This window comes from Schistocerca serialis, chromosome 2, assembly GCF_023864345.2.
Source record: "Schistocerca serialis cubense isolate TAMUIC-IGC-003099 chromosome 2, iqSchSeri2.2, whole genome shotgun sequence".
NCBI lineage: Eukaryota > Metazoa > Arthropoda > Insecta > Orthoptera > Acrididae > Schistocerca > Schistocerca serialis.
Genome location: NC_064639.1, coordinates 68,169,831 through 68,184,227, shown reverse-complemented (window position 1 = coordinate 68,184,227; position 14,397 = coordinate 68,169,831).

The window sequence follows — 14,397 nt, the reverse complement described above, 5'->3', positions numbered from 1 at the left end:
TGGAACCGTCCGTCTCCGGACGCAGGCGCTAACTACCCCCGTGAGGGGGATGGACTCCTTTTCGTCGCCTCTTACGACAGGCAGGAATACCGCGGGCCTATTCTAATCCCCGGACCCGCAGGGGGGAGTTCGGTTGGGGCGCAGCAGCGAGGTGGACAGTGCAGCGTGAGGGCAAGCCGGGGCCACTGGCAGCGTGCCGCCTCTGCTGGGTCGAGGAGGGCTAATTGCGAGAGCGACGACTTCGTTGCACAACGAACCCTGGACGTTTAAGTTGAGTGAGGAGTTAACTGCTAATGCAATCTCGACTATTTCGAGATCTCGCCTTTGGTCGGCGGGTTGTTGGTCTCAGGGCCGCCGAGCCTGGTGGCAACGAGTAAAGTGTTTCGAGACGGTGAAATATTGTAGCCGCCTTTCCCTATTTGTTAATCATTGAATTTAGTATTCTTATTAGTGAAGTGCAACCAGCCGTAGTTTCTGCATTGTGGCCGTTAACACCCCAGTTACCTGCCCTGGAGGTTAGCGTACTTTTCCGGCAGTGTACCTTGCCTCATCGTGTTGATGCCTCTTGTATTGTACTGTGCATATTTATTGGGAGTTCTACCTTAGTTCTCGTGTTTCCTTTGGCCTTGGGTGTTTTTTGAAGACATGGAGCTATGTCTTCTCCCTTGCCTAAAAATATTCTATCGTTGTACCGGTGATCGGACGTTAGGCGGATTGGTTAGTCGGTCGATCGGCACTTAATTTGCCCCTAGTTTGAGTTGCCATCCAGTTACGTGAGTACAACTCTTGGCTGCCTGTCTCAACTTACCTTGTGTTTTAGTTACCTTACCAGGCAGACCCTTTGAACACTTGCTGAGAACTGCTTGTCCTGATTCCGTAGATTGTGATGCTTGTTTTAAGGATGTTTGTAATTTTCTAATTACTGTCTGTGTTGCCTTCAACCGAGCAAGGATTTCACTTCTTTCATGATAAGCCCTTCACCCGAGTTACATTTTGTTTGAAAACTAAGTATTTATCTTAACATGTGCTATTGGAAACTGTTCTTCTCACTCTTAATTCAGGCCTTCAGCCGTTTGTTTGAGGCTGTTGGTGGCCTTCGGACCTAAAATTGTGGAATTTTTTTCTCTGATAAGGCCTTCAGCCGTCATACTGTCAATTGTGTTTAAGAGATTTGTTTAAATAAAGTTGACATTTGTTGTGCAACCGGAGTAACTGATTACGTACTGATCCACAATCTTAACCTTATCCTGCCCCATCCTTAGAAACCAGCTCTCAGTTTTAAAGGCAGTTGCAAATTATTTTTATTGGATTGAAGACTGAACGTTCCACTGGAGGTGAGTCATGATAAGATGAAGGGTTGTCACCTCAGCAGATGCCGAGTGCCAGCCTGTCAAGACTCGCTGCTACAGCGCGCAGAGGCGAGAGGATCCTGCTGCACGAGGTCCACAGAAGCATTGGCTTTATTCTGCTGTCCGCCTGCGCAGTCCAACGCAGAAAAACCGTTGGTGTTTCACACCAGCAACATGGAGGCCGACCAGGGGAATTTATCACGTGGTGACACCGTCATACAAGGTTTTCACCGTCATAGATTCTTCGAGTCGGCTAAAGAGAAGATCGTTTGCCTTTGTTGGACTACTTCGAGGCTCTCCGTTTAGCAGAGTAAGACTCAGACGTTGGTAGGCTGGGAGGACGTAGGAAGTCTTCACAGGAGTATTTGTTCTGTCCTTTCTGGTCTGCCAGTTGTGTAGTTTGTGAGTTCGCCCTGTGAGGCGAGATTTTGATGGCTTGTTGCTCAACTGGATGAGGGGGATGGCGATGCTACCATTAACTGGGCGAATTCATAACACCAGACTAATTTGAGGTCACATCTCTGCATGGCCGTGTCCTTCATGGAATGAGATGTAGGAACAACAATACTGTAAATACTAGATGGTAGAACGCAGGGTTTGCGACGAGCTAATAACCTCAGAGCGACTGGGTATGGTGTTTTTTCCTTTACCCACAACTCTTAGACAGCTCGCTCATCGAGATACAGAGGCGGCGGCATGGTCGCCATTGCAATTAACTCAGTGGGAAGGAGGCGGTTAATAATAATTGCCCTCGTTCGCATCCCTACCACATTTGGCCAGTTGTTAACAAGACATTCAAGTCAATGAAACGTTGGCACTGGTAACAGTGCATCAGGGTTTGGACGTATGGTCGAACTGTGGTAACTTTATTGCCCGCTTTTATCTTGAGCGGATGCAACACTTTATCAAAAGGGCACTAAGGAAGCATCTATCTTTTCCATTATCCGGTGGACGGCAGCCACACCCTGATCAGAGCCGTATGTTCGGATTTCGGCCTGTGTCAGACCGTCGAGCAGCCTAATGTAAATAACACTACGGGAAGATTTCAGAGCTCCATGGACGGGGTAGCCATGAAGAAGCCAAGCCATATGCAGTTGCTGTGCTAGATAATCAGAAGTAGTCTCCAAAAGCAAAGCGTCATTCCGTAAACGACAAAGGTTTCAAAGGGCAGGCAATTGCATCAACACCTTTTTGAATAATAAACGGATTTACCGTTGCCAAGGACTGACGTCTTCAGTACGTGAAAGCACGAGGAACTATGGTGCAGCTGATAGGGTCTCTGAGTTGGGAGCTTCGTTCTGTTTATGTTTGTTATACATGGACTACGAAGATGATTGCCAGCATCTCAGACTGCACACCTTAACTCGGGGCCGCTTCACAAGGGGCACACATGTCTTAAGTGATAGGTGACACCTACCAAGCATATACCAGGGACCAATCGACAATTTGGTACAGGAAAGCCGAAGGAGGGGGTGATTTCATGAGCTGCTACCTAAAATATCGTTATGTGGGAACCCTACCTGTCGACCCAGGGAGGAAGAAGAAAGAAGAGGAGTGTCAAACGCTTAAGCAGAGGAATGAGAAGGTGAACGAGGAAACAAAAATGAATTAAAGAAAGTGATGAGACTGTTCATGTGTCACCTATGGACAGTGTGGAACACTCACAAAAACACCCACGACATGTTCCCAAGGGAGAGGAGAAAGAATGTCTAGTACCTATTGCAGTAGAAGCTAATAGTCTAGGAAGGTGCCATGCCCAACGGATTGAGCATCATCAGATTCCTAGGAGTCAACTATTGCAGAGACCTGCCAGGTGCAGCAGAGATACAGGCTGTCATACAGTGAAGAATGACTTTCTTCCTTGGCGTGCCATAGATAGCTCCAAACGTACATCAGATACACAGTGCAAAGAGCACAGGCTTTGGGGAACTAATTCTCTTTAACACTGATATCGCATTGGCGATGCCTTGCCTGATGGCAAACGCCAGTCTTCGGGAAAGGTAAGAAGTGGCAGGTGTCCACGTAGTCCCATTCATAAAGTTATCTAACATTCTGTACCTTCAAGTAGTGTTATATGCCTTTTTGAGGTCAAAAGGCATTCTGACGTAAGGAGAGCTCTTGTATTGCCATCTCCAGTAGAATCAAATAGTCAAGTGTTTCAAAGTAGTACCTGAAACTACACTGGGAGTGTCTCAGATGACCTCAGGATTGGAGCAGCCAGACGGAGTGGCTGTCGACCATGTGTTCAAGAGTCTTACCCATACAATTCATTGCAGCACTTCATGAACTGTTAGGTGTGCTACAGTCCTTGCCTGGTTTCCAGAATGGAATTTATATTCCCTCCTTCTAAGTCGTGGAGGACTGTCCATCAAACGAGACCTCACTGAAACAAGACGAGCTGTCCTTTCGATTCAGGGCGCAGATGACGGAACTTGGCATAATGAATCTTACTCGGCTCATGTGCTCCTGCAGATCTGAAGGCTTTAAGGTTTTCTGGAGTTGGACAATGAAGTTCTGCAGAGCTGTTTGTCCGGTCCTGATTGTCAATAGTCATCATTCCACCAAGGTACTGACCATCGTCTGAAATGGTTTCTAGACTGGGGCATCGACTCTGCAGCAGCCCGTTTGATCTTTCTAGTGATATGGGCCACCATTTCTGGGGCACAATTCTTTTGTTAAAAAAATAGCCTGTTCACTGTACTGCAACCAATTTGCCCTTTCTATCATCCATCTGCATGGTCTCCTATCAACCACTGTCCTAGTCAGCAGATGGATCCACTCTGGCAAGTGGTTACTGGAATGTAAATCTGGAGCCACTTCCCACTGAACTGAGTCTGCAACAACTGGAGTACAAAAACAAAGGTCAATGTCTGAAAAAGACCGTGTAGCTGTGGGAAAGTGTCATCTGACCCGCGTCCAGAAGGCAGATGTTCTCAGAATGGATGAGTAGGTATCATCCGACCCCTGGAGCAAGTGATAGCCGAGGCCACACAGCACACTGTGTGCATTGAAGTCCTCCAGGAGAAGGAATGGATGTGGGAGTGAGTAGATGCAGACGCACTGGCAGAACTCTCAAATAATAATTAGGCGGAAGATGCAAAGAACACATTGTGATATTAAAGGGTGCGAGAACTAATACAGCAATTTCCTGCATGGCCATGGTAAGAAGGTCATGAGAGAAGTATCTGTGACCAATGAAACCAGCCACTCCACCTTTAGCCCTGTCTCCAGTAGTATCATCCTTCCTTTATGGGTGGTTAACCCGTTTTGCCGGCGTGTCAGTGACTAATTTACGTATCTTTTAAGCAGATGCAGAACGGTTTCTGCTGGACCAGGAGCTGCTATTCTTCCAAATCTAATAAAATTCAACTGCAATACAACAGTCCCTGTGGAAGCTATTGTTTACCGATTTTTGTTCTTTTATCTCTCCCTGGGAGGCAATGATTTACCGAGGAGGATATTAGGACGTTAGCTTGTTCCTAGTCCTCCAGTTCCTCTCACAAAGTCCATATCCTCCAAAGCGTAGTCCCTATCACAGAGGGTGAGGCTTCGCCAATCTGAAGATTTAACTACAGCTTTCTTGGACTACTTCGGAAAGTCGTAAATTTTTCTTTACTGAAGGGAGGAGGTGGTTGCCTGGGTTGTCGGGAGGACTTTGTTAGCTTTTGATGGTGGGTAGTGACATGCGGCTTAGATGGTTAGCTCACTGCTGACAGCTTCCGAACGACTTCAGTTTCAAGTGGAGCGTTTCCCCTCCACAGGTACACCGACAAGAGCATGTGCACGTACTTTAATCTGCGGCCCGAGTGTGTGGACGAATCACACTGACATCAACGCCTTAAGGGCCAATGCAAAAGAAGTGGCGATAACCTGAGGAGGCTGCATATCTTTGGAAGTGGATTTAGCTTCACCGTAGTGGATGTGTGTGTATTTTGAACTGCTTAATTTTCCTTCCTTCAGTGTAAACCTCACACTTTCTGCTCCACACTGCGTGATCCCCAGAGGAGTTTACACATTTCGGAGGAAATGTGCAAGAATTGCCTGATTCGTGACCTGAGCCTCAACAACTGCCATCATAGCCCGCCCATTTCATCCCACACTGGTATGGCCAAATCCTTGACACTTCTAGTATCACACTGGGTTAGGAGCAAGCGTGCAAGCCTGAAGACGGATATAGCTTGCAAGGATATGTTTAAGTAATTCCAGAGTACTTAAGGTTAGAACAAACGTTTCCGATTTCTCCAATTTGCCACCGACTCTTCATACAGTTCTGCACTTCCGCGACGCCCATATTTTCCATACATCAAATAACTCCACGGGGTCCACTGCCACTTTATCACAGCAGGTAACCACACCCTTACTAAAATTATTAAGCAACTCAAACTCGATTGGGTAGTATCTAAGGCCTTAAATACCAAGAGCTTAGAAATTTGGATTGAATTAACAGTTTCAACTAGAAGTATTCCATTACGAAGTCCTTTGACTTTTTAGAAGCCCAGGAGTACCTTGCAGTGCCTTGTGAATATAGAAAGTGGAGAACACCTCGTAAGTTCCCCCTGTTGGCTTAATTACAATGGAAGTGTTAAAGCACACTGATGCCCTGTTACTATGATTTTGAGACTTCTTTTCAGGAGGACTGACCAACCAAACTCTTTGATGAGTGGGTGGAGAAAATTAACTGCTAACTCCATTCACCGCCTAGACGCCGCCATAAGGCGTCACTGTAGAAGATACCCACGGAAATACGCTTCTTACAGGCAGCAAGCTTGATACTTGCTCCTGAAATCTGCAACGTTAGTGGGTTTACATGGGTTAGACTGCTACTGCAAAAGTCCCCACCCTTAATACGGCGGACGGCGGGGCCAGGTGACAAAGCGTTGATGTTGGCCACTATAGGAGTGGCAGTGACGTTCAGCTGAAAGCTAAACACTGTTTGTACCATACTGAGTTTATGTAAAATCCAGAAGCATTCCTACCTACCGAGTAGGAGAAAGGGAGGAATCTAAATGTGATTGGCCAGAGCTGCCCTGGGGAAGTGCTTGTTGTAACGTTCCCTGGCAAACTCTCACATTAACAAACTGAAATTTATTTGTACCATATACGCCACTGAGCAATCTGTATATAATTTAATTATTTAACAAAAAATATTGTTGAATTTTGTGTAAAAGACATTTGTTATTGTAATATTTTTGGTAGTAATATTCTCTCTGTATTTAGGATGGTAATATTTCTATATAAAATATGTAATTGCGAAATGTGTCAATATCTGAGATAACATGTGAAATTCAGCCAGAGGTAAATAATCTCGTGAAATTACAAAGAAATGTTAATAGTCAGCAATACTATAAAAGCACAATGCACTATGTATTCTTGGGTCTTCCTCGTTTAGAGCTGAAAGCGGTAGGAAGCTGTGTCGATGTATTTGGTGAATGGGTAGACGTCATTTGTATCTAGATTTAGCCGCCATTGAAGGAGAAATTACGAACTAATGTGAGTTGAATTATTGCTTGATCAAAATATATCAGAATTTATAAAAAGTGTGTATTATTAATGTAAATTAGCTTGCCCATGTCATCTATAATATTTCTTTAAAGAGTTTTCAGCATTTTTTAGCGGTGTTGCTGGGCTGTGCCGCGACCGATCGATTTGCAGCGGCGGCACATTTAAAAAATTGTTCCGCTAAAGGAAAAATCAACCAAACCCGTAAATCGGGAACAGATAGATAAACATTAACAGTGAACTAAGAGAATGTTCTTTTACAGCGATCCAGAGACTAACAAATTTTAAAAAAAATAGTTACACATTTGTACATTCTTAGACGGATAGTTAACATTGAAATTTAACAATTTTGGTTCGTTCAAATAACTTTAATGTATAGCGAAGTAGGTTTGATCAGTGATAATTAAATGTCAGCTTGGTAATAATTAACCATTTTCTGCTAATAGTGATAATCTTGTGTTCAAAAGCTAACGCCGGGAAAGAATTCAGTAAAAATATTTAACAAAAAATCCACTGCATTTAGAAAATGTGTGTCAAGGCCGAATGATGTAAAGAATTTAATTTTCAACCAAATATTCTTAATCAGATAATAAGTTCACGTAATTTTTAAATGTACGTAATTCTTTTGAATGTGAAAATTTTTATTACCACACGTAAATAAGAGACAGGTTCTACAACAAAGTTCGCACGCAAAGAAAGTAAGGTAAAGAAAAATAATTTAAAAGCAAATTTTATTCTTTAACGAAATTTACACAGCAAATTTCGTTAAATTGTGAAGTTCCGGTGGATTGGTTGGTCGAGTGTAGGAAGAGAGGAGTTTTACGCCGCCACAATTCTTTAAAATCCTGCGTTTTTTATTCTGATCGCAAATAGTGTTAATCAGACTCCCGAATTCCACGAGTTTCCTCCTGTCGACTCCCAAAACCCTCATATCTCAGACGCCCTGTGACAGGTTTGAGGCTGCTCCAAGTCTGCCTTCATTGTTAATTTTTCTTTCTGCATTTGCTTTTCACCGCTCGGAAATTGCGGTCTGACCTGAAGCCCACTGTCTTCCCTTTACCCTGTATCAGGACAAGGTACCACTATAGGAGCAGTGACAGGTAAGGAAACCACGGGCCGACACCCCTTGCCATGGACGCCAGAGGCACAAAGCCTTTGCTTTTGTAATGCGGCTTTCACCTTCCCAGTTTTCTCACCCCGACCATAATGTGCCTTTAGCAGTGCGGGTGACGTCAGCCAGCATCCCACCCACACAGCTGTCCGTGAGGATGCTGATAAGTGAAGGAAACCTTTCGATGTTTTCCCCCTCCCAGAAACTGATGGAACCACAAACCAACTGTAGTGGGTACGACGAAGAGCTACTAACTGTGTAAGAAGCTTTGTGGCATCTTCTCCCTTATTCATTATCCAAACCACTTGAGACCTATTTACAGATAATAAACCAATTCCGTTCTCTCTTAAGAAACTCAAGAATGATTGTTCTACAATTTCACCAAATAGAGATCACTGATGAATTTACGACAGATATAATTGGGACAGGAAACTTAGATTACATATTTTCTCCAGGGTTGGTGCGACCCCTTGTAAAGTAAGTCACTCATCTGCAGTATCGTCCTCGCCTCAGCAAACAAAACCTGCAGGAAGCACCAAAGACACGAGCAGTTTACACTAGAGCAAGCCTACCAGTGTGTCACAAATAGCCACACATTCCATGAACACCACTTTCGCGGGTGGGAGGGGGTGGGCCGGTTTAGAGAGCCTCTGTGGGAAGTATCGTTTTTGGATGACACGAAAAGAATTTGTTGCTTCTGTTAGCATTTGTAAGCGAGACAACATGCATGATACAAGTACTTTGGAGGAGTACTACACTGAAGAAATGTAACCCCTGAAATACGGAAGATAAAGAAACAGGTTATTTTGCACGGAGCAGCTGCAACATCTGAACTGGAATCTGTTTTCTAATCAATGCGCTAACTGAGTTTAAATACGTATTACACTAATTGAAGGTGGACGCATAATGGTATAAATAAAAATACTTAAGTAGTAGTTTGTTGCCAGAATTCGTAAAGTAAAGTCTGCGAAATTTATGGATCTAGCGTTCCTCTCAGGAAGATCATGCGTGGTCTTAAACTGAAAACTGAAGAACTATCATAACAGATGTATGCTAGAGGACCTAATGAAAGGAAACTATTTTGAGATTACTAAGTGAAGCAAACTTTTGACAACTCACGTAAGTATATTAACACGTGAACACACACACGCACCACAAGCGCTGTCAGACACCATCTCCCATCTCTTAATTGCTACCTACAACCTAACATTCGCTACCATCAATAAATGATATTGATGGATCTTTGCCTGTCTGTAGATAGGGCAAAATAGTGCAGTACGTTTTTGTGATCAATCTCACTTTTAAATGGTGAGCCACACCCCAGAAAGTAATTTTGCATTTTAGGTTTATAGGGACTACCTTAGAAACGATTATTTGTATATATCTCTTATACGAAAGATGATATTTAACTCATTTCCTTGAAAACTATAATTCGAAATTATGCAGGAAACACGAACAATTTTGAAAAATTGGAAGTTTTGTTACGAGCCACAGGCATTCCTGTTCAGTAAAGCTGCTTTTTGAAATACCATTTTTGGTATGTAATGCGCCGTCTGAAGTGTTTTCTACATACCTAATTGAAGCGCCTAAACATCTATTTCATTCACTTAGGTTCATTTCTGTTGTACATTGTTTTACGTGTTACATTCCTAATCTGTTTTTCAGTTCACTATTTCACAAATGAATATCGTTAATTGAAAATAGCAACATTATTACCATATAAAGTAGTTACAATAAGCAATCTGTAAGGAAATACTTTCCACGTAATTTTTTCACACCATGCTTATCAAATGAAAAAATTTCGTCGTCTAATGTAGAAGACAGAAGGCAGTACAGAAAAAGATTTAACAGGATTTGAAAATGTCAATAGTGGTCCTCTAAATACACCGAGTTTAGTCACACATGTCAGTACATTGCTGTACCTTGGCGAAGAGAACTGACTATGTACTGATGACTGCAGCTCGATTCTATTGTGTCTCAAGTGGAGATGGAAGGAGTTCGTGCGAAGATTTTCAGATCTAGATCTGCTGAATGATTATGTCCACTTGATGAAGTGAACCTCCCCCCATGAACCATGGACCTTGCGGTTTGTGGGGAGGCTTGCGTGCCTCAGCAATACAGATAGCCGTACCGTAGGTGCAACCACAACAGAGGGGTATCTGTTGAGAGGCCAGACAAACGTGTGGTTCCTGAAGAGGGGCAGCAGCCTTTTCAGTAGATGCAAGGGCAATAGTCTGGATGATTGACTGATCTGGCCTTGTAACAATAACCAAAACGGCCTTGCTGTGCTGGTACTGCAAACGGCTGAAAGCAAGGGTAAACTACAGCCGTAATTTTTCCCGAGGGCATGCAGCTTTACTGTATGATTACATGATGATGGCGTCCTCTTGGGTAAAATATTCCGGAGGTAAAATAGTCCCCCATTCGGATCTCCGGGCGGGGACTACTCAAGAGGATGTCGTTATCAGGAGAAAGAAAACTGGCGTTCTACGGATCGGAGCGTGGAATGTCAGATCCCTTAATCGGGCAGGTAGGTTAGAAAATTTAAAAAGGGAAATGCATAGGTTGAAGCTAGATATAGTGGGAATTAGTGAAGTTCGGTGGCAGGAGGAACAAGACTTCTCCTCAGGTGACTACAGGGTTATAAACACAAAATCAAATAGCGGTAATGCAGGAGTAGGTTTAATAATGAATAGGAAAATAGGAATGCGGGTAAGCTACTACAAACAGCATAGTGAACGCATTATTGTGGCCAAGATAGACACGAAGCCCACACCTACTACAGTAGTACAAGTTTATATTCCAACTAGCTCTGCAGATGACGAAGAAATTGAAGAAATGTATGACGAAATAAAAGAAATTATTAAGATTGTGAAGGGAGACGAAAATTTAGTAGTCATGGGCGACTGGAATTCGAGTGTAGGAAAAGGGAGAGAAGGAAACATAGGTGAATATGGATTGGGGGACAGAAATGAAAGAGGAAGCCGTCTGGTAGAATTTTGCACAGAGCACAACATAATCATAACTAACACTTGGTTTAAGAATCATGAAAGAAGGTTGTATACATGGAAGAACCCTGGAGATACTAAAAGGTATCAGATTATATAAAGGTAAGACAGAGGTTTAGGAACCAGGTTTTAAATTGTAAGACCTTTCCAGGGGCAGAAGTGGACTCTGACCACTATCTATTGGTTATGACCTGTGGATTAAAACTGAAGAAACTGCAAAAAGGTGGGAATTTAAGGAGATGGGACCTGGATAAACTAAAAGAACCAGAGGTTGTACAGAGATTCAGGGAGAGCATAAGGGAGCAATTGACAGGAATGGGGGAAAAATACAGTAGAAGAAGAATGGGTAGCTTTGAGGGATGAAGTAGTGAAGGCAGCAGAGGATCAAGTAGGTAAAAAGACGAGGGCTAGTAGAAATCCTTGGGTAACAGAAGAAATATTGAATTTAATTGATGAAAGGAGAAAGTATGAAGATGCAGTAAGTTAAACAGGCAAAAAGGAATACAAACGTCTCAAAAATGAGATCGACAGGAAGTGCAAAATGGCTAAGCAGGGATGGCTAGAGGACAAATGTAAGGATGTAGAGGCCTATCTCACTAGGGGTAAGATAGATACTGCCTACAGGAAAATTAACGAGACCTTTGGAGATAACAGAACGACTTGTATGAATATCAAGAGCTCAGATGGAAACCCAGTTCTAAGCAAAGAAGGGAAAGCAGAAAGGTGAAAGGAGTATATAGAGGGTCTATACAAGGGCAATGTACTTGAGGACAATATTATGGAAATGGAAGAGGATGTAGATGAAGATGAAATGGGAGATACGATACTGCGTGAAGAGTTTGACAGAGCACTGAAAGACCTGAGTCGCAACAAGGCCCCCGGAGTAGACAATATTCCATTGGAACTACTGACGGCCGTGGGAGAGCCAGTCCTGACAAAACTCTACCATCTGGTGAGCAAGATGTATGAAACAGGCGAAATACCCTCAGACTTCAAGAAGAATATAATAATTCCAATCCCAAAGAAAGCAGGTGTTGACAGATGTGAAAATTACCGAACTATCAGCTTAATAAGTCACAGCTGCAAAATACTAACACGAATTCTTTACAGACGAATGGAAAAACTAGTAGAAGCCAACCTCAGGGAAGATCAGTTTGGATTCCGTAGAAACACTGGAACACGTGAGGCAATACTGACCTTACGACTTATCTTAGAAGAAAGATTAAGGAAAGGCAAACCTACGTTTCTTGCATTTGTAGACTTAGAGAAAGCTATTGAAAACGTTGACTGGAATACTCTCTTTCAAATTCTAAAGGTGGCAGGGGCAAAATACAGGGAGCGAAAGGCTATTTACAATTTGTACAGAAACCAAATGGCAGTTTTAAGAGTCGAGGGACATGAAAGGGAAGCAGTGGTTGGGAAGGGAGTAAGACAGGGTTGTAGCCTCTCCCCGATGTTGTTCAATCTGTATATTGAGCAAGCAGTAAACGAAACAAAAGAAAAATTCGGAGTAGGTATTAAAATTCATGGAGAAGAAATAAAAACTTTGAGGTTCGCCGATGACATTGTAATTCTGTCAGAGAGAGCAAAGGACTTGGAAGAGCAGTTGAAAGGAATGGACAGTGTCTTGAAAGGAGGATATAAGATGAACATCAACAAAAGCAAAACAAGGATAATGGAATGTAGTCTAATTAAGTCGGGTGATGCTGAGGGAATTAGATTAGGAAATGAGGCACTTAAAGTAGTGAAGGAGTTTTGCTATTTGGGGAGCAAAATAACTGATGATGGTCGAAGTAGAGAGGATATAAAATGTAGGCTGGCAATGGCAAGGAAAGAGCTTCTGAAGAAGAGAAATTTGTTAACATCCAGTATTGATTTAAGTGTCAGGAAGTCATTTCTGAAGGTATTCGTATGGAGTGTAGCCATGTATGGAAGTGAAACATGGACGATAAATAGTTTGGACAAGAAGGGAATAGAAGCTTTCGAAATGTGGTGCTACAGAAGAATGCTGAAGATTAGATGGGTAGATCACATAACTGATGAGGAGGTATTGAATAGGATTGGGGAGGAGAGAAGTTTGTGGCACAACTTGACCAGAAGAAGGGATCGGTTGGTAGGACATGTTCTGAGGCATCAAGGGATCACCAATTTAGTGTTGGAGGGCAGCGTGGAGGGTAAAAATCGTAGAGGGAGACCAAGAGATGAATACACTAAGCAGATTCAGAAGGATGTAGGTTGCAGTAGGTACTGGGAGATGAAAAAGCTTGCACAGGATAGAGTAGCATGGAGAGCTGCATGAAACCAGTCTCAGGACTGAAGACCACAACAACAACAACAACAACAACGATGAAGTGAAAGTGGGCGCAAAAATACAAGTATTGTACTATTTTGCCCCTCTCCATACACACCAGTACTGTTTATTGGCACTTTAAAATATACACAAGTTAGTGTAGGACAAATATGGTCTCTCAGAAGTTTGGAAGACAAAAACCTCGATAAAAAAATTAATCCACCAAATATGAAACAAACCTCCAACCAAAGAGGTCTATCACTTGAACTATCTAACTAAATTCTGAAAACACGGAAACAATGAAAAGCGCGAGAACACCCAGTGCTTCCTTACAACGAATGCGAGAATGTGCACCTAATCCCGAGAAAGATCTGGCAATTAAAAAAAAGGCAACTCGATACACAGAACAAAACAACCCTCGATCCCACTCTCATTTGGGAGTTCAGATGATCCGAGCGGTTTTCATACCTCAATAGAGGGACTTCAGATCAAGTACCCTAACAAACAAAATTCAATACGCCAATCCTAGGAACTCTGGCTGAATTTTAGCAGAATCACTTGTGGACACCAGAAAGAAGATCCACCAGTAACCATTGAAGGAAAGAGGAAGAAAATTGTCTCTCGGGAAAGTACCAGAAAACCGTGCCGCCGCCGCCCCGCCCCCCCCCCCCACCCAGCCCGCTCCCCACCGTCCCCCCCCTCCCCCCCACACACACACACACACAGTTTTGACGATGTACGCGTAAGACCTACAGAAGTAAAAAATAATGAATAGTTCACCATACGCGAGTCACAGCTTGCGACGATTAACGTAATATTGGACATCACCTCCACCTAACAGGAAAAATCAAACCACCTTGTGAAGACTGAACTGCCCCGACCACGTGAGACCAGTGCTTACACAACATATGGTAACAACCTGTACAATCCTACCCTCAGATTACAATGAACTGCTTACCAATGGAAGAACGCACAAACAAAAACTATTTGTAAGCCACAGAAGCCAAAAGCAGCTGCAACATCCGCTACACCAAACACTGCGGCCTCACTATGGATAAGCGATTCAAGCTACAACAACAATTTGTGAACCTATTTGTCTATATGGTTTGTTTTTAAACAAACTAGGAAATAGCCATCCAA